The 25,067-nt window shown below is 37.7% G+C and overlaps 2 long non-coding RNA genes across 3 annotated transcripts in view; one reads left to right on the forward strand and one right to left on the reverse strand.

The window, feature by feature from the left end:
* The window catches only part of LOC136886051 (uncharacterized), a 32,936-nt gene extending 31,436 nt beyond the window's left edge, over nucleotides 1–1,500 (forward strand). For both annotated transcript variants that reach the window (XR_010861685.2, XR_010861684.2), the window contains one exon: nucleotides 127–1,500. This is a non-coding gene — a long non-coding RNA (uncharacterized lncRNA). The remainder of the gene's footprint in view (nucleotides 1–126) is intronic.
* On the reverse strand, nucleotides 1,499–23,079 carry LOC136886052 (uncharacterized). The gene is made up of 3 exons (XR_010861686.2): nucleotides 22,958–23,079; nucleotides 19,732–19,939; nucleotides 1,499–1,708 (listed from the first exon to the last, which is right to left on the reverse strand). It is a non-coding gene; the product is annotated as an uncharacterized lncRNA (long non-coding RNA).
* Nucleotides 23,080–25,067: the final 1,988 nt, after the last annotated feature.

Here is a 25,067-nt window from a genome sequence, read left to right on the forward strand (position 1 = left end):
ATGATATGTATAGAGTACTGCTATTGCACAAGTGGGGGAGTAAAAGTGCTCTCTTCTTGTGCAACAGCAGTACTGTATTGGATGTACTTAGTAATATTAATTTTTCAGATTTTTTTTCTTGAACAGGAAAGTCTGTGATTCATCAAAGTTTCGACGCTGAACCTGGACACTTGAAATGAGGTGTTGGACTTAGGGTATATTTTAAAGCTGTTTTTCTGCTCAAAATTCAGTTTTTTTATTGTAAATTTTATTTTTTCATAATTTTCCACAAATCTTAGTGGAATAATGTAAGTTTTTATAATTATTTTTAATTTTGATGTAATTGTGAAAATAATGAATGAAGGAAAAAAAAAAAAAAACTAAGTCCAAATTTCCATTATTTTGGTGTATTCAGAATGGAAAACCTGAAATGTTAAAATCCTTTTTATTCATTTCAATATAGGCACCTGAGCAAAAGGTGTTCTTGGTGCAATACAGATCAATTAAAACTGGCTTTAGCACATGAAATGGAAAGTGGAAGGAGCATACATAAGAACAAGTTCTTTTTTCTTTCTATTCTTTATTACATAATTTTCTCAGTGATACAAAAAGTAATAGAACTGATTATCAAGGCTGAGAAAAGACCAACTCTTGGTTTTATCATATGTTAAGTATCCTGAACATTCAGTTTACTTTTTATGAAAATTTCCTAGGAAAACTGACAGTTACAATAGAAAATGTAGGAAGGAAACCATTGCTAGCTTCCTATCACAAACAGATCACAAATGAACACCTGAACAGAACAGCAAAACCAAAAATTTCCAATTTGCAACTCTGGTATTATGAACCACATTTCAAGAGACACTCCCACACACAGTATAATATACTTGAATGCTAAAAAATGTGTTATACAGAATTACTCAGCTAAGAGGTCCACCTCATTTAACCCGTAACCATTCAAGATAACATTCTCTTTCCACTTTCAGTAATGGCACCAACTTTGTTTTCCTAAATGGAACTACACATAGCCATAAACCTACAAATGTTACAAATTTGATACGATGATTATTTTGAAAATCAGAAATATACATCTTGTTTTCAAAAAGTACTTCTGATTTTCAAAATAGGCACAGGGCTATATTTATAATGTTAAGACTATGTGTACAAAACAGTTTTTCCATTAAAAAAAGGTTGGTACCATTATCTCAAGATACAGTACTTTGTGTAGTGTCAGTCTGATGACCCCCTTGGAAGTTATATCAAATAACTTATTTCACTATTTCCATCACCCTCATCTAGAAAAATAACTGAAAATGTTCAGTCAGTTGCAAATTTTTTGAAGAGACATCCTTATCAATTTAAAATATAATACATTACAAACAATCCAGCAATAAATAAAAACTGCTCCACAGTTACTCTATTATTTTGCATTTAATTGCCAAAATAATGAACTACATATAAAATTTTCTGTACCTAGTAACAATAGTTAATCATCAAAAAGTCTACTTTGGGCAAAAAAAACTACCACTATTTTCCCAATGTTAACAGTTAAAATGCATCCTCTCATGGTGATAAGAACACTATCCATAAACTTTCTTGCAACACTACTTATTTTCGTGAGTACAAAATTAAGCAACTATTTTCTTGTCTTGGTTGCTGAACAATTTCTTACTGCCATAGCAAATCTTCACCTCATCCATGCAGTACAGGAAAATACAGCTCTCAGCAACTGCAAACAAAGAAAATATATTTAAAAATTAATTCCTTGAACTGGAATATTACTTTGTTTGGATGTATACTGAATTATAAACAATCACACCAATGAGAAATCTGTCAAGGTTCATTTATAGTTGGGCCTACAAGAGACAGGGGACATTTGAGCAGTGAAAGCAATAAAAATGAAGTACACTGCATTGTCACAGTTACCTCCATCTGAGGCATATCATCCTTTCATACAGGCTGAATGCTTAATCATATATGTAGGCCTAATGTAATTCAATAAACTGTGACCCATTCCTAAGCTATTGTTAATCATTCCAGCATTTAAGATAGAACAAGTCATTGCCAATAAATTACATTGATCAGATGATCAGTATAGTGACAGTATCAACAAATGCACATGTTAAATAGAGAATAGAACTGTACAACTAGACACTAACTTAAAAAAAAAAAAAAAAAAATCCCTCAATACATATTCTCACTTAGCACATCATAAACATTAAGTCCAAATTCTCATCATATTAAATCAATATAAAAATCACTTATCACATCACAAATTCTCTTTTGCTGGTGGGTTTACGTTGCACCGACAGATAGGTCTTATGGCGACAATGGGATAGGAAAAGCCTAGGAGTTTGAAGGAAGCAGCCATGGCCTTGAGGTACAACCCCAGTATTTGCCTGGTGTGAAAATGGGAAACCACGGAAAACCACCTTCAGGGCTGCCGACAGTGGGATTCGAACCCACCATATCCCTCATGCAAGCTAACAGCCGTGCACCCATAACCGCATGGCCAACTCGCCCCGTGAATTTTTGCTATTACCGATTAGTAATGTTATTTGTCATCCCTTGTGGAAGGAACACTATTTCCAAGTCAAGTAAGAGCCTTCACTGCAGTTGCATGGTAACTAGAAAATGCTTTGAATTCTTGAACTCCACAGGATAAGCACCTTTGGGAAGCAAGCCATTAGCCTCAGAAATGCTCAGTTTTGCTTGCCTTTAGCAGTCCCACTGCAGAATAACTCAATGAGCCCCTTTGTGCTTGTATTTCGCATTCCATTTAGAAGTTAGAAATGTATTTTGTGTTTAGTTATGTAGTGAAGGGTAGCAAATATTTGTCACGCAATAGCCTACATACTGTAATCATGTTAAGTTAACCAGCATGATGCATATTTGTCTTGTGATAGCCTAATTATGGATACAGAAAAAGTCATGAAATTCCATACTAATGAAGATAAAATTAAAGTTTAGAAATAGGAAAGGACATCCACCTATCAATACTTATTTATTGCACTTATGCTACAGTACCAGTTTCAACCTCCTACATAGGGTCATCTTCAGCTGAACAATATATTCACATATAGATCATGAAGCTATGATTAAGATTACATTGTCTAGGGCAGGGATGGCAAACCTATGCCACACGTGTCACTAGGTGACACGCAAACACGATTTCGGTGGCACGCCACATGAACATAATATTTTATTTATACGTCTTGTACTTCAGACAATGCATATCTTAGTGTTTCACGTGGAAGAAATAGATATCGAAAATCTAAATACTAGTTCCATTCGGATGTGCAATAATGGCAACACCATTACACGGATAGGTCCGAAAGTCAAGCGAGTCTCTTTCTGGAGGTTTTGCATACGGACATCGCAAACATGTTTTCGGTGCCGAAAAGAACAGGAACTTAACAAAGGTGGTGACCGTATTTTTCAAGAACTCTGACCAAGGGAATTTGGACTGATAAAAAGATGTGTTGCCTGTGTTCGAAAACAATTGTATCCCCTACATTTAATGTAAAGCACAATTTCGAGACTGATCATTCAAATGTTTGTTCCATTTCAAATGAAGAAAGGAGAGAGTTCCTTTCAGAAAATATCGAACATTAGACAAAAACTAGTTCTTTTGTATCATCTTTCCGGCCAGGGAATAGTATCAGTGCGGCTGTATTTATCTGTCTCACTGCATAGTACAGTATGCATGCGAAACTAATTTCTGATGGAGAGTTGTTGAAAGAAAGTTTCTTATTGACATCCAACACATTATTTGAAAACTTCCCTACCAAACAACTATTAATTAACAGAATTAAAGGATAGAATAATGAGTGGAGAAGTTTCAGAGCAGTTGAAAGCTAATTTGGATAACTCCCACATGTATGTTATGATGACCTTATAAACAAGGATAGCTGTTTTTGTTTTACATTTCCTTATGGAAATGTGATGAGGGAGAAATTATATAGTTAAATTGTCAAGTGTACAAACTACAACATGGAAAGATAATGAAGCTAATGGAGGAAGTGAAGTCTATTCGCAATATTAGTACTTTTGATTATTATATCTAATATATTTTTTACAATTTGTTTTACGTTGCACTGACACAGATAAGTCTCGTGGCGACGATGGGATAGGAGTGGGAAGGAAACTGCCGTGGCCATAATTGAGGTACAGCCCCACAGAACATGCAATCAAACATATTTACAAGATATATGTATAACAAATAAATGAACAAATAAATAACTTATTATGAAACATAATCAGGAATTTAGAAAAGAAGTCACAACGGGGGGTGGGGGGGAGGGGGGTGGCGTTTTAGGTTGTAGACATCCCTTAATGGTAAACAAGTGGCACAGTCAACAGATGAGAATATTAAACCAGACTTAAAATGGCACACTACTTGGAAAAGGTTCACCATTCCTGGTCTAGGGAATGCCATATGATCCAAACAGGAACTAACATGTATGTCACTATATGTGACAGTGCAATTGTATGTCTATAATGATATGCTTTAGGTCTTAAAAATTAGTTTATAAAACACTATCTGCACTTAAAACTAACTTATAAGTATATAAGATTAAAAAACAATATATGTAGGAACACTTCATGCACATGAACGTTCATGTCTTGCGTGTTATTCAGTTCATCGGTCGATTTTTGTGTTCAAGTCTTATGTTCATAGTTGTACACTTGGTTGATGTTTTTGGAGCTTGAGTGATATGATTTGCTTGTAAAATTATCACATATGTATAAAAGATTTTGTCTTCTAGTATATACATAGAATAAAACACTTTCTAAATTAAAAAAAAAGAGAATGCCAGGCATATGGATACAATTAGGATAGATTATGTATATTCAGCTCTGCTGTATGTTGAATCTTGTTTTATGTTAAAAAATTGAATCATGTTGTCCTGTGACATCTGTAAAATTTGAGTGGCATTGGATTCAAAGTGGTAGCTCCTTTCCCATCCGTGGCTGTGCAGTGATGTTATAATTATCTGTGGAAAATAAGATTAAGCTGTGAGTGATGTGTTGGAGGAATGTCTAAGAATTGTGTGTGCTAATTTGAATATGTACTTACTGTTATTGGTGTGCTTGAGTTGCATTTGATGTGAGAGTTGGTTGTGTACTGCTTCTTGTTCATCTTTGGCTCATACTAGCTGCTGTGAGGGGAAGGGAAGGAGGGGTAGGGAGAGTTGCTGTTGTGGGGGTAAGGGTGGAGCTAGGTGTGTTTCACTCAATCACTACTGATCTGCATTTAGGGCAGTCGCCCAGGTGGCAGATTCCCTATCTGTTGTTTTCCTAGCCTTTTCTTAAATGATTGCAAAGAAATTGGAAATTTATTGAACATCTCCCTTGGTAAGTTATTCCAATGCCTAACTCCCCTTACTATAAACTAATATTTGCCCCATTTGTCCTCTTGAATTCCAACTTTATCTTCATATTGTCCTCCCACGCCACCTCTCCACTGACAGCTCAGAACATACCACTTAGTCGAGCAGCTCGTCTCCTTTCTCCCAAGTCTTCCCAGCCCAAACTTTGCAACATTTTTGTAACGCTACTGTTTTGTTGGAAATCGCCCAGAACAAATCAAGCTGCTTTTCTTTGGATTTTTTCCTGTTCCTGAATCAATTAATCCTGGTAAGGGCCACATACACTGGAACCATACTCTAGTTGGGGTCATGGGCGCCCGCAAGGGGGGGCAAGGGGGGCACTTGCCCCCCCTGGAATTCTAAAGATGTTAATGTTCAATTGTTTAATATCATAACAGATTATTTCATAAGCTGAAATTACTGACAGCCATCTAGTATATGTTGTAACTGGAAGTTTCTGTAAACAATCTAATGTTGCTGACGTTATATTGGTTCTTATATTCAAGAAAATTGTTAATGTGCCCCCTGCTGGAAAAGATCCTGCGGGCGCCCATGGTTGGGGTCTCACCAGAGACAAATATGCTCTCTCCTTTACTTCCTTACTACAACCCCTAAATACTCTCAACCATGTGCAGAGATCTGTACCCTTTATTTACAATCATATTTATGTGATTACCCCATGAAGATCTTTCCTTATATTAATACATAGGTATTTACAATGATCCCCAAAGGGAACTTTCATCCCATCAACACAGTAATTAAAACTGGGAGGACTTTTCCTATTTGTGAAACTCACAACCTGACATATCCCCATTTATGATCATACCATTGCCTACTGTCCATCTCAACATTATCAAGGTCATTTTGCAGTTGCTCACAATCTTGTAACTTATTTCTTACTCTGAATAGAATAACATCTGCAAAAAGCCTTATCTCTGATTCCACTTATTTACACATATCATTGATATATATATAAGAAAACAAAAGTCCAATAATACTGCCTTGAATTCCCCTCTTAATTTTTACAGGGACAGATAAAGCTTCACCTACTCGAATTATCTGAGTTCTATCTTCTAGAAACAGAGCCACCCATTCAGTCACTCTTTTGTCAAGTCCAATTGCAATACAGTCCAATTGACTTCCTGAATCCAGGATATCTGCTATATCTTGCTGGAATCCTACAAGTTGGGCTTCAGTAGAATAACCTTTCCTAAACCCAAACTGCCTTCTGTCAAACCAGTTATTAATTTTGCAAACATGTCTTATATAATCAGAAAGAATGCTTTCCCAAAGCTTACATGCAATGCATGTCAAACTGACTGGCCTGTAATTTTCAGCTTTATGTCTATCACCCTTTTCTTTATATACAGGGGCTACTATAGCAACTCTCCATACATTTGGTGAAGTTCCTTCATGCAAACAAGTACTTCAGATATGGTACTAGATCCCAACCCATTGTCTTTAGTATATCTCCAGAAATACTATCAATTCCAGCTGCTTTTCTAGTTTTCAACTTTTGTATCTTACTGTAAATGTCATTGCTGTCATAGGTAAATTTTAATACTTTAGCATTGTGCCTCCTCTATCTGGACATTTTCCTTGTAACCAACAATCTTTACATACTGCTGACTGAATACTTCTGCCTTTTGAAGATCCTCACATACACACTCCCCTTGTTCATTAATGATTCCTGGAATGTCCTTTTTGGAACCTGTTTCTGCCTTAAAGTACCTATACATACTCTTCCATTTTTCACTAAAATTGGAGTGGCCACCGATTATGCTTGCCATCATATTATCCTTAGCCGACTTCTTTGCTAGCTACAATTTCCTAGTATGTTCCTTCAATTTCTTCTTACTTTCACAGCCATTTCTAACCATTTCTTTCCAACCTGCACCTTCTTAGTCTCTTTACTTCCCTGTTATAATATAGTGGATCTTTACCATTCCCTACCACCTTTAAAGGTACAAACTTATTTTCACATTCCTCAACAATTGCTTTAAACCCATCCCAGAGTCTGTTTACATTTTTATTTACCGTTTTCCACCGATCATAGTTATTTATTAAAAACTCCCCCATGCCTGTTTTATCAGCCATATGGTACTGCCTAACAGTCCTAATTTTAATATCTTTCTTTCTTTCACATTTATTTTTGATTACCACAAAAACAGCTTCATGTTTGATGTTTCTCTGTTGCATGTCATGTTTTGTCTGATTATATTGAGGTAACCATTTTTTAGGGTGGGAATGACTATTGAAGATGTTAGTTTTTTTCTGTAATTTAATTTATGTTGAAATTTAGATTGGTATAACGATCTAAAGAAATGTAAAATTCTTCTGTTATTTTGAGCAGGGGTTTATGTTTGGGATTCGCATGTCGTTCTCAATGTTCGTGAAACTGTGTTTATAGTCTTCGATATGTTGGCCTGTTGAGGAAAATGATTGTGTTTACAGCATTTGTGTGTTTTATATCAGGTTAGAAAGTTCCTACCGGTGCATCCGACGTAGCTTGTCTCCCAGTTATTGCATTTAATACGGTATACCCCTGAGTGGTTGTATTTATTGCTGCTGTTGATTGTCCTGACGTGTATGATATTGGTACTGTTGTGTGTAGTTTTAAATGCTATTCTTAAGTTATGTTTTTTTTAAACGTTAGTTGTGGGATATATGTGTACATTATTAAAGGTTGAATAGTGCATAGTGCATAATATTTCTTGGGTTTGTCTATTTTTGTTAATTTGGTTTTGGGTTGGGATTTTATTTTGTGAATAATTTTGTTAACCATTTCTTTCTTGTATCCATTGTTTTTAGCTATGCCATGAATTAGTTGTAATTCTTTATTGAAATCTTTTGTTAACAGTACATTAAATGCTCTGTGTATCATGCTGTAGTAAGCTGCTCTTTTGTGTGTGTTGGGGTGAACAGAATCTTTGTGTTTGAGGTGTGCATGGCTTTTCTAAATATTTTGTAAGAAAGGTGGCCTTCATGTCTGGTTATCATGTCCAAGTAGTTCAGAGTGCAATTGTTTTCAGTTTCTGTGGTAAATTTTATGTTGGGGTCTATTGTGTTGGGTTTGTCTAATATATTGGTTTCATTTATGGACCTATTATCAATGATGAATATGTCAACAAATCTACACCAAAAAATATATTGTCTATTTTACTAATTGAGTGTGCTCTAAATGATCTATGTAAATTTCAGCAAGTATACCAGAGGTGGGAGATCCCATCGGTAAGCCTTAAAGACACAATTTAAAGTAGTTGTCACTAATGGCAAAATCAAGTAATTTAATGAACTCTTATTTCTAAAGTGCTTAGAATGCTGTGACTTGTTAGATTGGATTCAATGATTTCTATGGTTTGTTTTGTGGGAATGTTGGGGTACATGTTTATTACGTTGAATGATGCAAGAATGTGGTGGTGTTCAGTCTTTAATCCTTTCGTTATATTACAGAAACCTATTGAATTTGGCATTTGTTTCATTGGCTGAATACATAGGGCTTTTTAAGGAATTTTTGGATAAATTGCAGGAGTTTATAGGTTGGGCTAGCTCTGTAGTTGATAATAGGTCTCATTGGTATGTTTTCTTTATGTATTTTGGGATAAGCTTTAGCAGTTGGTATTTTCATTCATTAAAGTTTTGAGGATTCTACTTCAGTTAAAGTGTGTGTTTTATAATAAAACTTTGAAGTTTCTTTGTATGTTATTAGTTGGATCTTTACATTTGATGAGGAAAGTGTTGTCTTGAAAACATTGTTTAGTTTTCGATATGTATTGGTCTTTGTTGATAACAGTGGTGTTGCCTTTGTCGGCTTTCATTATGAGTAGATTATTCCGTTTTATTTTCTCCGAGTTTATGTGCGTCTTATTGGCAAAGTTATTGTTTTGGGAGTTAATGTGAATTTTGTCGATATATTGTGGGAGCCTTTTTTACAATATTATATCTGACAATCTCGTAGCTCATGCGGGATTTTCTGTATGGCGTTTTCTATTTCAGTGATGGTGGTTGTGATGTTCTGGAAGGTTCATGTGTTGTCCCAATTGTACACATATATCCCATAACTAACATTAAAAAAACAAAACAAATAACTTGCATTTAAAACTACACACAACAGTACCAATATCATACACGTCAGGACAATCAACAGCAACAATAAATACAACCACTCAGGGGTATACCGTATTAAATGCAATAACTGGGAGACAAGCTACGTTGGATGCACCTTTCTAACCCAATATAATGAACACACAAATGCTGTAAAACAATCGTTTTTCCTCAATAGGCCAACATATCGAAGACTATCTTATCTTCACGAACATCAAGAAAGACATGCAAATCCTGAACATAAACCCCTGCTCAACATAACAGAAGAATTTTACATTTCTTTAGATCAGTATACCAATCCAAATTTCAACATAAATGAAATTACGGAAAAAACTAACATCTTCAATATAGTCATCCCCACCCTAAAAAACCGTTACCTCAAGATAATAAACCATGACACAGAACAGAGAAACATCAAACGACACACCTAGCTCCAGCCCTACCCCCCACAACAGCAACTCTCCCTACCCCTCACAGCAGCTAGTATGAGCCCAAGACAAACACGAAGCAGTACACAACCAACTTGCCCACACCAATAACCGTAAGTACATATTCAAATTAGCACACACAATTCTTAGACATTCCTCCAACACAATATCACTCACAGCTCAATCTTATCTTCCACAGATAATTATATCACTGCACAGCTACAGATGGGAAAGGAGCCACCAGTTTGAATCCAATGCCATTCAAATTTTACAGATGTCACAGAACAACATGATTCAATTTTAACATAAAACAACAAGATTCAACATACAGCAGAGCTGAATATACATAATCTATCCTAATTGTATCCATATGCCTGGCAATCTCTTTTTTTTTAATTTAGAAAGTGTTTTATTCTATGTATATACTGGAAGACAAAATCTTTTATACATATGTGATAATTTTACAAGCAAATCATATCACTCAAGCTCCAAAAACATCAACCAAGTGTACAACTATTAACATAAGACTTGAACACAGAAACCAACCGATGAACTGAATAACACGCAAGACACGAGGATTCACGTGCATGAAGTGTTCCTACATATATTGTTTTTTAATCTTATATACTTATTAGTTTTAAGTGAAGATAGTGTTTTATAAACTAATTTTAAGACCAAAAGCATATCATCATAGACATACAATTGCATTGTCACACAGTGACACATGCTAGTTCCCGTTTTGATATGCCCCATTTGGACATGACCAAATATTTTATGATATGGCATTCTCTAGACAATGTAATCTTAATCATAGCTTCATGATCTATATGTGAATGTATTGTTCAGATGAAGACCCTATGTAGGGGGTCAAAACCAGTACTGTAGCATAAGTGCAATAAGTAAGTATTGATATGAAGTCCTTTCCTATTTCTAATTGTGTAGTTGATCAATACGGATATGAAGATCATAGATTATGAAATTCAAGTTTACAATTAAATTGAAATAACAAATAACTTAGTTCAACCTATTCAATACAGGTAAATAAGAAATGTAGTGTTACATTCTTATTATAAGCGGAAGCGGTTTCAACCCCAGTCTGGGTCATCAGCCAAATAAAAATGCAAAAACAATGCATAGGTAAATTAAAGTTTGTCGGCAAGTCAATTGGCATCTTCATGTTAAGCGCGCAGAGCTTGTGGAATGATGAAACTCGCACCTTCCAGTTTAGACTACCTTGGTCGGTCAAAGTTTAGTTGAATTAAAAACAGCATCCAAAGTCATTCTGTTGGAGTCACACATGTATAACCTCCAATTCACTGTCTGACCAGAAAAATGTGTAATAACCGACTGGTTCAAAATGAAAGGGTTTCTCTGACATTTGTTTTAGAAAGAGTGTGATCTGCAATAATACTTCCATTTTTTTATGGGTACAATTCAAATTTATATACACAAAATAACATGACCTGACTGACCAATTCATCATTACCAAGCCAAAACTACTGGCCATAAAGAAACGTGTAGGTGCCCACTAAGGGAGGATTTTTAGATGTTCCATCACTAAGAGGGTGAATTGTTTAAATGAGTATATCTCAAAAACTTAAAAGTCTTTAGACATAAAAATTGGCATTTGGAATCTCCTTAAAAAATAAACATTTTTTTGTTTTTGGAAAATCCAAAACAGGGGGTGAACAGGAATGACAAACTGGGTGAATTTTTAAAAGACTATCTACAGCATGTCTCAAACAACTTGTTACAGACATGAAAATTGGTATTTAATCTCTTAAAAATTAATTAAGAGAAAACATGTATTTTTTTAAAAACACATGTAAGTCTTCACACTTTTTCAATCATGAAATTACCAGTGTTTTGCACTAGTGTAGTAGTGGGCTCATCAGTTGAAATGCTTCACCTTTCCAAGACACTGGCACTAGTGTTTTCATATTTGTTTGATGTTTTAACACTTTTCAGTGCACTATTATGTTAAAGCCCCAGCAGAATAAGTTCTCATTTGTCCATGTTTTTTCACCTCTTAATACTCTCGTCTTATAGAGTTTCACTGTACCCATGGATACACGACGTAAAATCCTCTAATGTTGGAAAAATCGTATCTAGTGTTTCCACATCCCTGTTGGCTAGTTTTTATTTGTATATTCAGTAGTACGTTTTCTCGCTTAAAACGTTCCTTTTCGTTGTCCCCTGCAGAAAGATTAACGAGGTTTCACTGTAATTACACGTCCGGCTCCATGGCTGAATGGTTAGCATGCTGGGCTTTGGTTACAGGGGTCCTGGGTTCGATTCCCGGCAGGGTCTGGAATTTTAACCATAATTGGTTAAATTTGCTGACATGGGGGCTGGGTGTATGTGTAGTCTTCCTTTCATCCTCATCACCACGCGCAGGTCGCCTACAGGTGTCAAATCAAAAGACCTGAACCTGGTGAGTCGAATATGTCCTCGGGACACTCCTGGCACGAAAAGCCATACGACATTTCATTTTACTGTAATTACATAAACCAGCAACAACTAACACAGCACCACTCCGAATAATATCACAAAAGCAACAGAGCAAGCCAACGCACGTGGCAATAGCTTCCTTAAATGTGGCATAACAACAGACCATTTAACCAGAGTTAGTCAACTTTTTCTTGCCGGTGGCACTAAACGTCAAATTCCAACTCTCGTGGGCCCAACTATAAGTCAAGTGACATGTCATGGGATCCATCAACAGAATTTTCACTCAAATACCGACTGCTGTACAGGGATGTGCCACATCCATTACCCAGTGAAAAACCTCTGCCATCAACCACCCAAGGTCCCCAGTATAAGGCGCAGAAGACCTACTAGAATAACTTACTCCAATCCTGAAACTGAGGGAGTGATAATTCATTGTTGTCCAAATGTTTTTTTAAAAATACATGCATAGTTTTCCTTAATACAGTTTATTACTACATTAAACTTTATTATTAAGCCTAATAAATATTTGCACCCATTCTCCAAATTGTCAGAGTTTATTTTTCCCAGACAAACTGTTATATAATTTGACAAAAAGTGTATCCTGTCCATTAATTAAATGGGGAGCATGCAAGTGACTGCGCTAAAGGTGGCAAAACAGAAAAGTAGTGTGCAGCCCATGCTGGTTTAACTAACACTACTGTGGTGTTGATGTCTACTATGGGCAAGATGACTGAAGTTTTTGAAGGGCACAGTGGTGAAAGTGAAATACTGAGTGCCAGTGACATTCCTTTTGATGAAATATGAAAGACTTGAAAGGTCCTTTTCCCAGTATCGTGCATTGTTGCAAGACAACCAACATCAGTTTGTGATGGAAAACAGTCTTCATATGTCAATGCAATAGTGAGCTCTTAATCTGCCACAACTTGATTTCGTAGTGATGTGTAACTTGTGTTGACAAATTTGCAATATTGAAACAAAATGAGGGGCAACAGCTAAAAACTATCATAGTCCAGTTTTGGTCAAAAATGAGTGTAGTGCCATCTTGTAGCTTAATTCAGACAATACATACAGTATATAATTGTATGATTCTGTTCGGCACAAAGTTCATAGTCACAGAGTTATTGAAGGGAAAAGATATTAGGACACTGGTAATAGTGATCAAGGTCCATGTGCTGACGAGCAACAACTGATCAGGGTCCATATGCTTAACCTCTCCACATCACCATTACAGCTGTTCAATTCACACAGAACATAACCTACGTACATCAAGCAAAGTACAGTAGAAGTCTGATAGTCTGGCACGTTTGGGACCCGCCCAGTGCCGGATTACCGAAAATGCCGGACTATCAGGTGGTACCTCTTACTATGATATAGGTTAAGGCGTACAGCGAAAACAGCTGTAACACGGCGTTTTGCAGTACAATGTTGATCAGCAGAACCATTAGTTTAATAACACAACTGCTCTTTTCAAGTGTTTTTTCTTGTTATCACTCCATAATAATGCCAGAGTTCAATGTTTTTATCTGTAAGTCTTCCTTTATCATTTAGAGACTTTCCATCTACAACTTCTCTTTTCCTTCTGTCCACTTCAATTTTTGAAGGCATGTTCCCATCCATTTTTGAATGTGGCCCATACATTCAATTTTTGAAATCTGTTCTTTTATCATATGGTTGGCTTTCCAGTACTCAGTATAGCACACAACCTTCTAAAGTTGAATATTTCCAGAGATCTGTAGAGATACATTTGCACTATTAACTTTGAAATAAAAAAATACACTTCAATTGGTTTCGACAAATAATGCATCAAATTGTTCACGGAAGATTATTAAGAGATAATAGCATTTAAAAAATCCTGGAATGGTGCCGGACCATCGGGTGTTCTGGACTGTTGGATGCCAGACTAATGGAATTCTACTGTACAGTCACAAGAACTGTTTCAATAGTGTAAAAGTTGTTTTTCCAATACGCAGATATTTGTTTATGGAGGATGATAAAGATCTGAAGACAGTCCTACATGTGTGATCAATATTTCAAATAATAGTTTTTGTTCCAAAAGGAGTGTAGAATCAAACAAGCTCTGAACACTTTCAACAGATTGAAGAAGTTATTGACTAATGAACACCTCAGCAATGGGCTCAGGCTTCATATATGATGCAATGCGATTTCAACACTTTTCTATGATATGGATGGACACTCACTTCAAACTTGTACAAATAATCAGACATTTGAAATGTGAACCTATCAACAAATGCTTCATATCTCATGGATGGAAAGGGTTACAGATGCTTCAGTTTTGAAGTAAGTTATATGGGAACACAGACAAGTTCGCTGACAATTAAGAAGCAGAAGTTGGACACATCATGCATGTTGCAACCTGTTCTGCAAGGGAAAATAGATGGCACACACAATCATGGCAGGATGTTTTGGTCGCATAACATGCGAGACTGGTACCAACAACATGCACACTACTTCAAGCAGCAAGCAACGAATCTACAATCGCTAGGATGACTGCCAACCTTCGTTGAATGGAGAAGGCATCAAAAGAAAATACAGTGTACATCATTTGACATTCTATATACATTATTGTAATCTTACACTGAGACACCAGATGACTGGAGAGATGTGCTTAGAAGCAGCAGAACAAAACCTTCGCCTTTGAAAGTAGTAACCTGTGGTATTGAAGTCAACATTCATAGCTGGACAGAGCTTTTGTCACAGTTGTATAAACCAAAATGTCCTATGCATGGAAGACCAAACAGAATAGTGAAAACTGACAAACATCAGGAGATTTTTATTTTACATAAAGGGACTTATTTTGGAAGTTACAATAAAGCTGTTGTGGTTCTAAAAACAAAAAAGTAAGACTGCAGCCCCACAGAAGTGCGAAGGTTTTAAAATGGACCATTGCCTATAAAATCTGCAAAGGCAAAGGTCAATCCCAATGCTCAGGTGTTCTATGAAGTGTTAATTCCAAAAATATTCCAAACTAAGATGAAAGTGACATTGCGGTACCAGACGATCCTCCCGTAATGACGGTGCCTAACTGGCAAGAAAGATCAATGTCCTGTATTTGTCCTTATAAAAATTGCGTTTTTCACTTCACTGTACATATACTTTCTATACATTGGGTAATAAAATGACTTGCTCTAAGTAATGTGTTTAATTATAAATGTTCTCAATAATTTAAAGAAAGATAATCGACTTGTAAACTTAATATTGAAATTCTAGATAATAAAATGTTGTCAATCGTTTTCAGCTGCCACCCTTCAAATTTGCTTAATTTTATACATATTTTTCCATTTTTATAAATATTTTTATTTTTTACTACATAAAAATTCATTCTGCTGTGATGAGGCATGACTCCACTTAAGTGGCTATATAAACAGTGAAAACAGTCATTAGTAGAGGGCAGAAAATCTCCACCAGCTGCACGTTCGTCCACTTCACGATGTAAAGATAGGAGTTTGGTGCGCAGTAAGTGCTCGCAGAATTATAGGGCCTACCAACAAACAGATGCCGACTGATATATATAGACCTCATTCTCAGGCCATTCCTTCAAGAACTGACTGAAGAAGAAAGGAGTAATTGTTACTTCATGCAAGATAATGCTACTACACACACTGCTGATCGGTCTATGGAGACAAAACTTATAAAATAAAAATCCACCTTTCCACCAAAACAATAATCTCTAGACTATTTCTATATTAATTCCCCTCCTCGACAGACTGAACACTCACCAGCTACCCCATTCTATTCCCTCCGCTTCCCCTCCACATCATGACGCACGTGTAGGTCCCGCAGTCACAGATACAATACTAGATGGAGAGCAGCTGTTAGTACAGTAGGTGGTGGAGAGTCGTCTGTGGGAAGTGGTACAGGCTGAGTACGCTTAAGATCTAACTACACATGATAATCTGCCCTTTTACATTCACATACTACTGGTGTGTGTGTGTGAAAACTTGTTCATTGCAGTATGGAGGGGAAGTGGGGGAAGGTGTGTCCTCAGCTCCTTCGTTGTTTGCTGTTTCTTGTGGGGGAGGGAGATTCTAGCTGAGAATTGGAGCATTCTAGCTTGTTTATGTTAGTTATGAAGTCATATTTCCTTCCTAATATCTTGAGCAAAATTAGGATATTATAATACAGGGGACTTTTGTGCTCTAGGTTGCCATTTAAATTTGTGTCTGTTGAGGAGTTTGTGCCAATAAATGAATATTTTCATAATTGTTCATTAACTTCCTTGTGTTCATTGTTAGTAAACATTAGTAAATTAGTATCTATTAGGTGGAATCCTTTATTTATCAAATATACTGGTATAAGTCCAGGATCCGCCGGCACGGGCGAGCACGGGCTCCGCGGCCGCTGTTTGTGCGTCTATATGACGTGTTTGGCGAGTTGATGTTTGCAAACATGGCGGATAATTCGAAGGGACCTGTAGCGGCCGCTAAATATATGAATCAATGGTCAAGCCCCCAGATTAGGGCTACGAAGCGGCCAACAGGCCTCTAGCATCCCTTACGAAAGCAATTGTGATCCATCGAAAAACCACTGGTAGTGACAGGTTAGGTTGTGATCCCCCGAAAAGCACTGGTAGTGACAGGTTAGGTTTGGTTAGGTGCGACAGCATTACTAAATGAGCGGGGTGATCCACCGAAAACCACTGATAGTGACAGGTTAGGTTAGGTGCGACAGCATCACTAAACGAGCGGGGTGATCCACCGAAAACCAGTGATAGTGACAGGTTAGGTTAGGTGCGACAGCATTGCTAATTGAGTGACTGTTGTTGAAAGTACACTTCTGGTCAGTATGTCACTAATTGGAAAACAACACTATACATTGGGAGTATATGGAAATCACTTAGAGAGGATATGAATTTATGAGTACTCACCATAAGTGTAGGAACTGTTGCGACAGGAGTGGCACAAGATATTGTTGTGCTGCCGTAGTAGTACTCTCTGAAGTGCAAATACGGGTGGAGTAGCGAACAGGAGATTGAATTGTTTTCGGTACTTTTACTTCCTGTTGAAACAATAATCGGTACGATGAGCCAGGACTGGGTAGAATGTTGAGTTCTTTCTTGGTAGTTGTACTTCCTCTTAAAACAATCACCACCATCACAGAGCTGGACAGACGACAGGAGTGTGTTTCTAGTTGTACTTCCTCTTGAAACAATAATCACCACTATCACACAGCTGGACAGTGGACAGGAGTGTTTGTTTCTAGTTGTACTTCCTCTTAAAACAATGACCACTATCAGAGAGCTGGACGCACGAGTGGAATGTTTTCGTGTAGTTGTACTTGCTGTTAAAACATCACTCGACACTACGGCGACGGTATCATGTCTGTTACGAAGGGAGGAACGGCGAGAACTGTCTTTCGTGTTGCACACATGTGCATTGAGAGAACAGGATCATGGAAGATATATTGACGGCAGTGGTGAATGTTGGCGAGCCTGTTCAGACTTACCACTGTATTTGCTTACCAGTCAATCTCGCGGACGATTTCCAAAAATTTATTAAATTTATCTTTGCCTGCTACTTTGCATTGTTTATTAAACATGTACGTCGCGAGGTAGCCGGTGTAGAGGCCTTTCCTGCGGTTATATTCCGGGACGGATGCTTTGACATGGCGCCATGTGGATTCAGTTGTATTTGTGTGCGCACCAGTTATTTTGTCCACGAATTCGACTGAATGATTAACTGAGGTGCTCATACCCATGTTTTTTGAGAGTGCTGTAGGATTTCCAGCAGTCTGATGATGATGATGATGGTGGTCCCGGGCTTTATCCACTGCTTTATTGTGGATATGAGGGATTGGGCCTTTGTCTTCGACGGTGGTGAAGAAACATTTGCCTGAACCCCTCTCTACACCACCGAAAACCCACTGGCCTTCCACGAAGTGCCCCCTATAATATTTTCTTTGGCCGAATTTGCTCTCGTCGACCTCGACAATTGTATTCGGGCCGCCGATGGATTCTGATGTTTCTATATAGTTAATGAGTACTTCTCAGTAGAAGTTTGTCCAGTCGGTGATTGTAGTTTTGGAGAAGCCGTATTCATGGATTATATCGGCTGAGTGTGTATTGTGAGCTATTTCATATGTCAGTTGTATGATTTCGGGAATTGTGAGGTTGCTTTTGGAAAACCAAGACTTCTGACGTATGGTTCTGGTGGTTTTGCACCTCGATTCCCTTGGTCCTTTATTAGAGGCCCATCGTACGCCGTCGCCTGTTTGTTTTGTGTCCTCCAAGGTCATGTTGGAGCGACACTTGAGGCACTTTGACGGTGTCTAATCAGTCTGGTTTTTCCGTAGGAATGCCATGACCATTTCCTTGTTCGATACAAGCTGTTGGAGAAATCTCCTATTCGGTACTCCCGGCTTTCCGAGTACGAATTTCGAGTAAGAGGAACGCGGAATGAATGTGGATTTCCGCAGTTTATCTTGATATTTGCTGACTACTACGGCGATTCCCGACATATTATTGGTACTGAACGTCCACTTTGTATGCCTATACTGTGCCGAATGACTGGAAGGAACGTGGATACATGGTCCCCTTTTATACAAGTAACGTGTGGTGGTAATGAAACTCATGACTTGAGTTTGATGTATTTTCGTTTCTCTTTGAAATTTAAGTTGGCAACAGTTGAGGGTCGGGGGGAGAGTGAGGGGGAGACGAGAGTGCCATCTTTTGGTGTAAATATGAAATTCTTTGCGATGCCATCCGTTTCACTTCTTGTGTACTACGTGCATGTATACGTATGTACGTATAAATATCTCCTTAATACGTTTGAATGTCAAGTAACTCGTTAGCCGAGTGGAGAAGGCGATGGACTATGGAGTCGAAGATCGTTGGTTCTAGACAGTCTGCCCCCAGGAATTTTTAAGAGGTAAGTGAAATTAGTATAATATGGAAATATGCAAGTGATAGAATAAGTATAATGTGTGATATGTGGATACCGGTGAAGTAAGATGGGAAAAGAACGAGTGTGAAGAAACTGACCGTGAAACGGGAAAATTCATCAATAAACTTTTGAATTGTCCCCACCCGAAAGCCCCTACTACCCAGGGGGTCCCGTAAGTACGTCGTCATAGCTGTGCCGGCGAATTCTGGCCTTGTTCCAATATACTGGCTAGCTATCAAGGGTCATTGCGCCAGCCATGCCGTGCTCTGAGTGGTGTTGCGACCGAAGGTAAAAAGAAAAGGATACTGTAGTATGTTAATAGAAAGAATATTTATATGGCCATTAGTAAATTAAATCTCCACTTAACAGATGCTCACACACCCCACTGCCATTCTGTCATTAAAACAAGAAATGGTTTCTTCATGTACTGTATAACGAACTGGAACAATCTATCCAAGGTATTAAAACTAAAGAGCTTCAAAATGGAGCAACACAGACCTGTTTCTGCACAGAGGAAATCATTTCCCATCATAACTTGTTGCAAGTAACAGGGTAAACAGCACCAAAAACTTAAGACTACGGTGATTGAGCTTGTCGAGTATCGATGGACAGTTTGTCAACACCAGGGCCTCTTCAAGTCTTCTCTGAGTTGCTTGATCTGCCAGGAATGCAGAGCAGAACATTCCACATTTAATGTCCAGCGTACCTAGAAAATACAAGAAACAACCAGTCAGTCAGTCATACCTATACAGCTGAATCAATACATGATGTGCAGTAATAAACTCTCCTCCCAAAAGAAAATGATCTAACTTGTAACAAAGTATGGAGAAAGTTGTTCCAAAGCAAGGCTATGAAACCATAATCCTCAGACAAGTATATAGGGTCTCAAACTCAGACCGTCCAGTGGAGTTTTTAATCTCCCAGACTTAAGCAGCAGTACAGGAGGAGCACGCATAGTTCTTGACATTGCAAGGAGCGTGCACGTGTTCGACCTAGCAGTCACCACTTTGAATTTCAGCTGTTAACATGAGACAGTTATTTCCATATGTAAAAGTTACTGTCAGTAAGAGTCCGATCAACGCATATGTGACTCATTTGTTCAGCAATTTACTGACAAAGCATCACCTTCATGAGCTCAGATTCATGTAATTTTAATTATAAATACATTTGAAACTACTGGTTCAGTACTCAATAAAAAGCATGCACACACGAACAGTTTTAACATTGTTAAAAACCTGCTGATTAAGCCATAAGAGAGATATGAGAGGTATTTTACATCACTGAAAGATCATTTGTCCCACAGCTTGTGTTCTTTTCGGATGAGGCCTGGTTTCATCTTAATTGTGTCAAGCTCTACCAGCTTCATTTTAGATAAAAACTCGTATTGACTATAAAGTCAAGTAGCGAGTATTTAAAAATAACTTAATTAGCCTATATTTAAGTCGTCCACCTATTCACTACATACATCCTTTATTAAATCTAGTATGTTTCTTCCCGTAAGGAACATCTTCAGCAAGAATAAACTAAATTGTGTTACTTCCTTGTTATTGGCCCTAATGCGCAGAAAAGGACTCCCTTCTGCTGAGGTAAGTATCTGAATTCAGAACAAGTACCGGTAGTTGCTACGTTGAGCAGGGAGTGTTGAAGGGAAGTGGGAAGGTGTGTTCTGGGCGGAGGAACAACCCGAGTGTCACAGAGCTTGCGACAAGTTTAAGTTTTTATTACAAGTAATGAAAATAATTTTCTCCGTATTGAAAAAATCTTAATTTATAATAATATAAGAAATTTATTTTAACTCAACCTATTCAATACAGTACAAGACTGTAACGTATTAGTTATTTTTTTTTTTGCTAGGGGCTTTACGTCGCACCGACACAGATAGGTCTTATGTCGACGATGGGATAGGAAAGGCCTGGGAGTTGGAAGGAAGCGGCCGTGGCCTTAATTAAGGTACAGCCCCAGCATTTGCCTGGTGTGAAAATGGGAAACCACGGAAAACCATTTTCAGGGCTGCCGATAGTGGGATTCGAACCTACTATCTCCCGGATGCAAGCTCACAGCCGCGCGCCTCTACGCGCACGGCCAACTCGCCCGGTACGTATTAGTTAAACCTCGTTAAAAATAGTTGAGACATGTTTCGCCCCTTCTGTGGGGCATCATCAGTCATATCAAATACCTCAAAATTCTACCAGATGTCTGGTTGGAAATTATAAAAATATGTAGCATGAGTGAATACATTAAAAAACATTTACAAAATATCAAATCGATTAAAAAATGTTACACTAGTGAACACAGTGGTGAATTTTCACTCAAAACAAGGCCGTCGTATGTACAGTATTGACAACAATGGTAGTTAAAGTCTTATTTGATGCTAAGTTCGAAGCCAGTTTAAAATTTATATACTAAAATATTAGGAATGAATGCAGAATACATATAATTACAACTTACTGTACGCATATTTTACATTGTAAAAAAATATGGAAAAGCATTCCAAATTTGTATTCATTTCCAGTATTACGGTCCTGATGCAGTCTAATCAGAAATGGCTTCAAGATGTGAAAATTTTGTATGTTGCTTTATGACCAGCTCATGTAAAAATATTGCATTACGTCGTAATTCAGACATCCAAGTTGAGCACGGGCTCCGGGGTTGCTGTTCGTGAGTATATGACGTCATGTATGACATTTAGAATGTTGAGGTTTGCAACCGTGGCGGATAATTCGAAGAGACGTGTAGCGACAGCTAAAATGTATGAATTATGGTCTGATATATTTGGCCGTTTCAGACGACGTAACAATTCACAGGCACTAGATTGGGTTAAGACTTCACTAGCTGGTTCGTAAAAAATACATTAACGGTCCGGTATGATGAGGCTGACGTGACATGGCCAAAACTTGACGATAATGAACGTCCGGCAAGTACGAAAAGCATTGGTCTGGTTTGGTTAGGTCTGGCTAGTGGCAAAACCATTGGTCTGGAGAAGCAAACCCCCAGGTTAGGACCGCGAAGCGACCAACAGGCCTCTAGCATCCCTTACGAAAACAATTGTAATTAATCGAAAACCAATGATAGTAACAGGTTAGGTTGTGATCTAGCGAAAAACCACTGAGTGACAGGTTAGGTTGTGATGCAACGAAAACCACTGATAGTGACAGGTTAGGTTAGGTCCGACAACATTGATAATTGATCGGCTGTTATGACTTCAAATGGTTTCAACAACCATTCGTGAAGGAGTGATTATGAAGTACCTACACTATCTTAATACAGAGCAGCGAATCAAAATCTATAAAGAAATTTACGAGAATGTAAAGTAGGCCTAACTGAAGTGCGTTATTTAAACATTTAACTTATACTGCAACGTACCTCTTCGCAATTTTTCCAGAAGGGAACGCATGGTTCTACAAGTTTGAATGGGGAAAGAAAAGAGTAAAATGAATACAATTACCGAACGCAGATACGCGTAGTACTTTTCCACACCAGATATAATTTATGTACAGACAACAATAGCACTATATACTTCACAGCTAGGGGAATATTTCCAATTGGACCAATTTGACAGAAACCTAGGCCTATTCCAGGTTTCAATCTAATCACAGTTCAATTGCAAATCTAAAATTAACGTGGAGCGAAAGTTTACAGCCTTCCACAACTTACTTTAGATTATATTCAATCAATTATCTGAAGACTTAAAACATTGTTAACTGAAGAACATGTATAGCCTTACCTGTTATCTTCTTGTTACAAACACGCTTGAAACAGACTGCTAACACTTGGCAAAGAGACTTGCCGAGTTAGACTGCAAAACCAAACCAAGGACCGCCAAGGACTGGGACGTGACGTTTCTCCCAATGCAACAAAGAGAATGAGTAAGAGTCTAAGAGATGATTCTCAACGTTATTTTTCACTTCTGTACGCAACGGCTGCGCAAAGATCGCCAGGAATTGCACAATAGCGCCTCTAGTGAGCACAGGGCTGAACTAAAATTACCGGGCGGGCGATTTAAATCATTTAGCGCGCGGAGGGTCCCCAGGTTCTCGCCCCCCCCCCCCTCCCTCTTAAATATTATATTAAATATATTTTTGTTCTTTTTTTCCTCATTTTTTCTTTCATTTCCTTTTCTTTCTTTCCTTCTTTGTTACCTTTTTCTGAAATACTGCATTCTGAACAACAATACACCTGGAGGTTGGCCTGTGCTTTATTATTATTATTAATAAATTTTTGCTGGAGAAAAGAAGCTTACCAGCTTGTGCTGCTTATTATAATTATTTGATTTATGGAGTTATATTTTACTTTTACTAATTCACAAAGCCATGAAGGATGGGAGTGACTGGCCTTGCCTGTGCTGCATTTGTTTGTTTCTGCTGAGGAAAATGGAAGCTAACTCACAAAGGGAGGAAGGAAGTGACCAGAAGGTGAGTGGGATTGGCAATCCCTATCTCAGATTAAGACCTATGACAGAAATAGACACTAACATCCCCTCGTACATCAGTCCTCTTTAACACTACTTAAGCCAACCGTAACAGTCAATAGTATCAAGATATGCCACTTATGCAGGAAATAAAATATAAATACAATGTAAGAAAGAAAACCATACACAGGAACCACAATGATGAAAGGAAACTCTCATGATAAGGAGGGAGTTTGTAGGATTCAAAGATAAATTGAAATGAAACATGATCTTTTGGTTTATGGAGTTACATTCTACCTACTATCCACAGTGTTACAGGTATAAAATTGTGTAGAAATTTGCACAAAAGTTTCAGTGATCATAGTATATCATAATCTCATGACATTACATTCAGCAGTATTAATCATCAATTAATATTCAGCAGCCAGAAAACTATGCAATACAACACAAATACAAAATCATTCATTTAGGAAAGAAAGACTGGAACTGACAAGTTACAACATAATACTTTTCTCTCTTATTGCAGTCTAACGTTGCACTGACATTGCAAAAGTTTTCAGCAACACCATTTGTACTTTCCCAAGGAACTTACTATATGATACATCTTTCAGTCTGTCAAAAGAGGCACCTAGGGACACACACTGAGAAATATTGAGATTTGTACTTCTTTTGCATCTACTAGAGGATGGCAAATCTCTGGCAGAGTAGTGTTTGAAGAAACCAAGACATGATAGCACATACTCTGTTCCTACATACTGCACCAAAACACAACATATCATTCAATCAGTCATCTGCATTTAGATGATAAACAATGTCAAGCTACAAAATTGTATGCATCCCGTGTATTCATTGATCTGCACTATTTACAATACTTAAAAATGTTCTATTTTATGTGACAGTAGGATATATCTAAATTTTTCTGCTACATGGAAAAAGATGGAATCATGAATATGTTTGTGGGTTTAAAAGACAAGAGAGCGCTTACAGATTCTGTGATTGTTCCCTCTTACAACATGCAGGAGGTACAAATAATGCTTCCTTTCAGTCCATCCGCAGGAGAGGCGTTCTAATAAATGGACAGAAATATGTAGCATCAGGATCTACGTACAATAATATGGCAGCTGATCCAGCACAAAACATTACCATGCCAAGTCACAACATAGCTCCGCCTATTAAGAGCTATGTCCAAGGAATTGTATGCTAATTTAGTACAGTATTATGAACAATATGCTGCTACTTCCACAACATTATGGTGTGCAAGGACCTTTGCTGTGATCTAGGCGAAATGCCTGTTGAGACAGTGGAAACTCACTTCACACAGTGCCATTTGTACCTACTGTATATCGAAGGCGGAAATCTATGTTGGTGGTTGCAGAGTAGGCTGATCTGTGGTCTGACAGCATGCACTCCACCCGGCCAACCAAGT

This window comes from Anabrus simplex, chromosome X, assembly GCF_040414725.1.
Source record: "Anabrus simplex isolate iqAnaSimp1 chromosome X, ASM4041472v1, whole genome shotgun sequence".
NCBI lineage: Eukaryota > Metazoa > Arthropoda > Insecta > Orthoptera > Tettigoniidae > Anabrus > Anabrus simplex.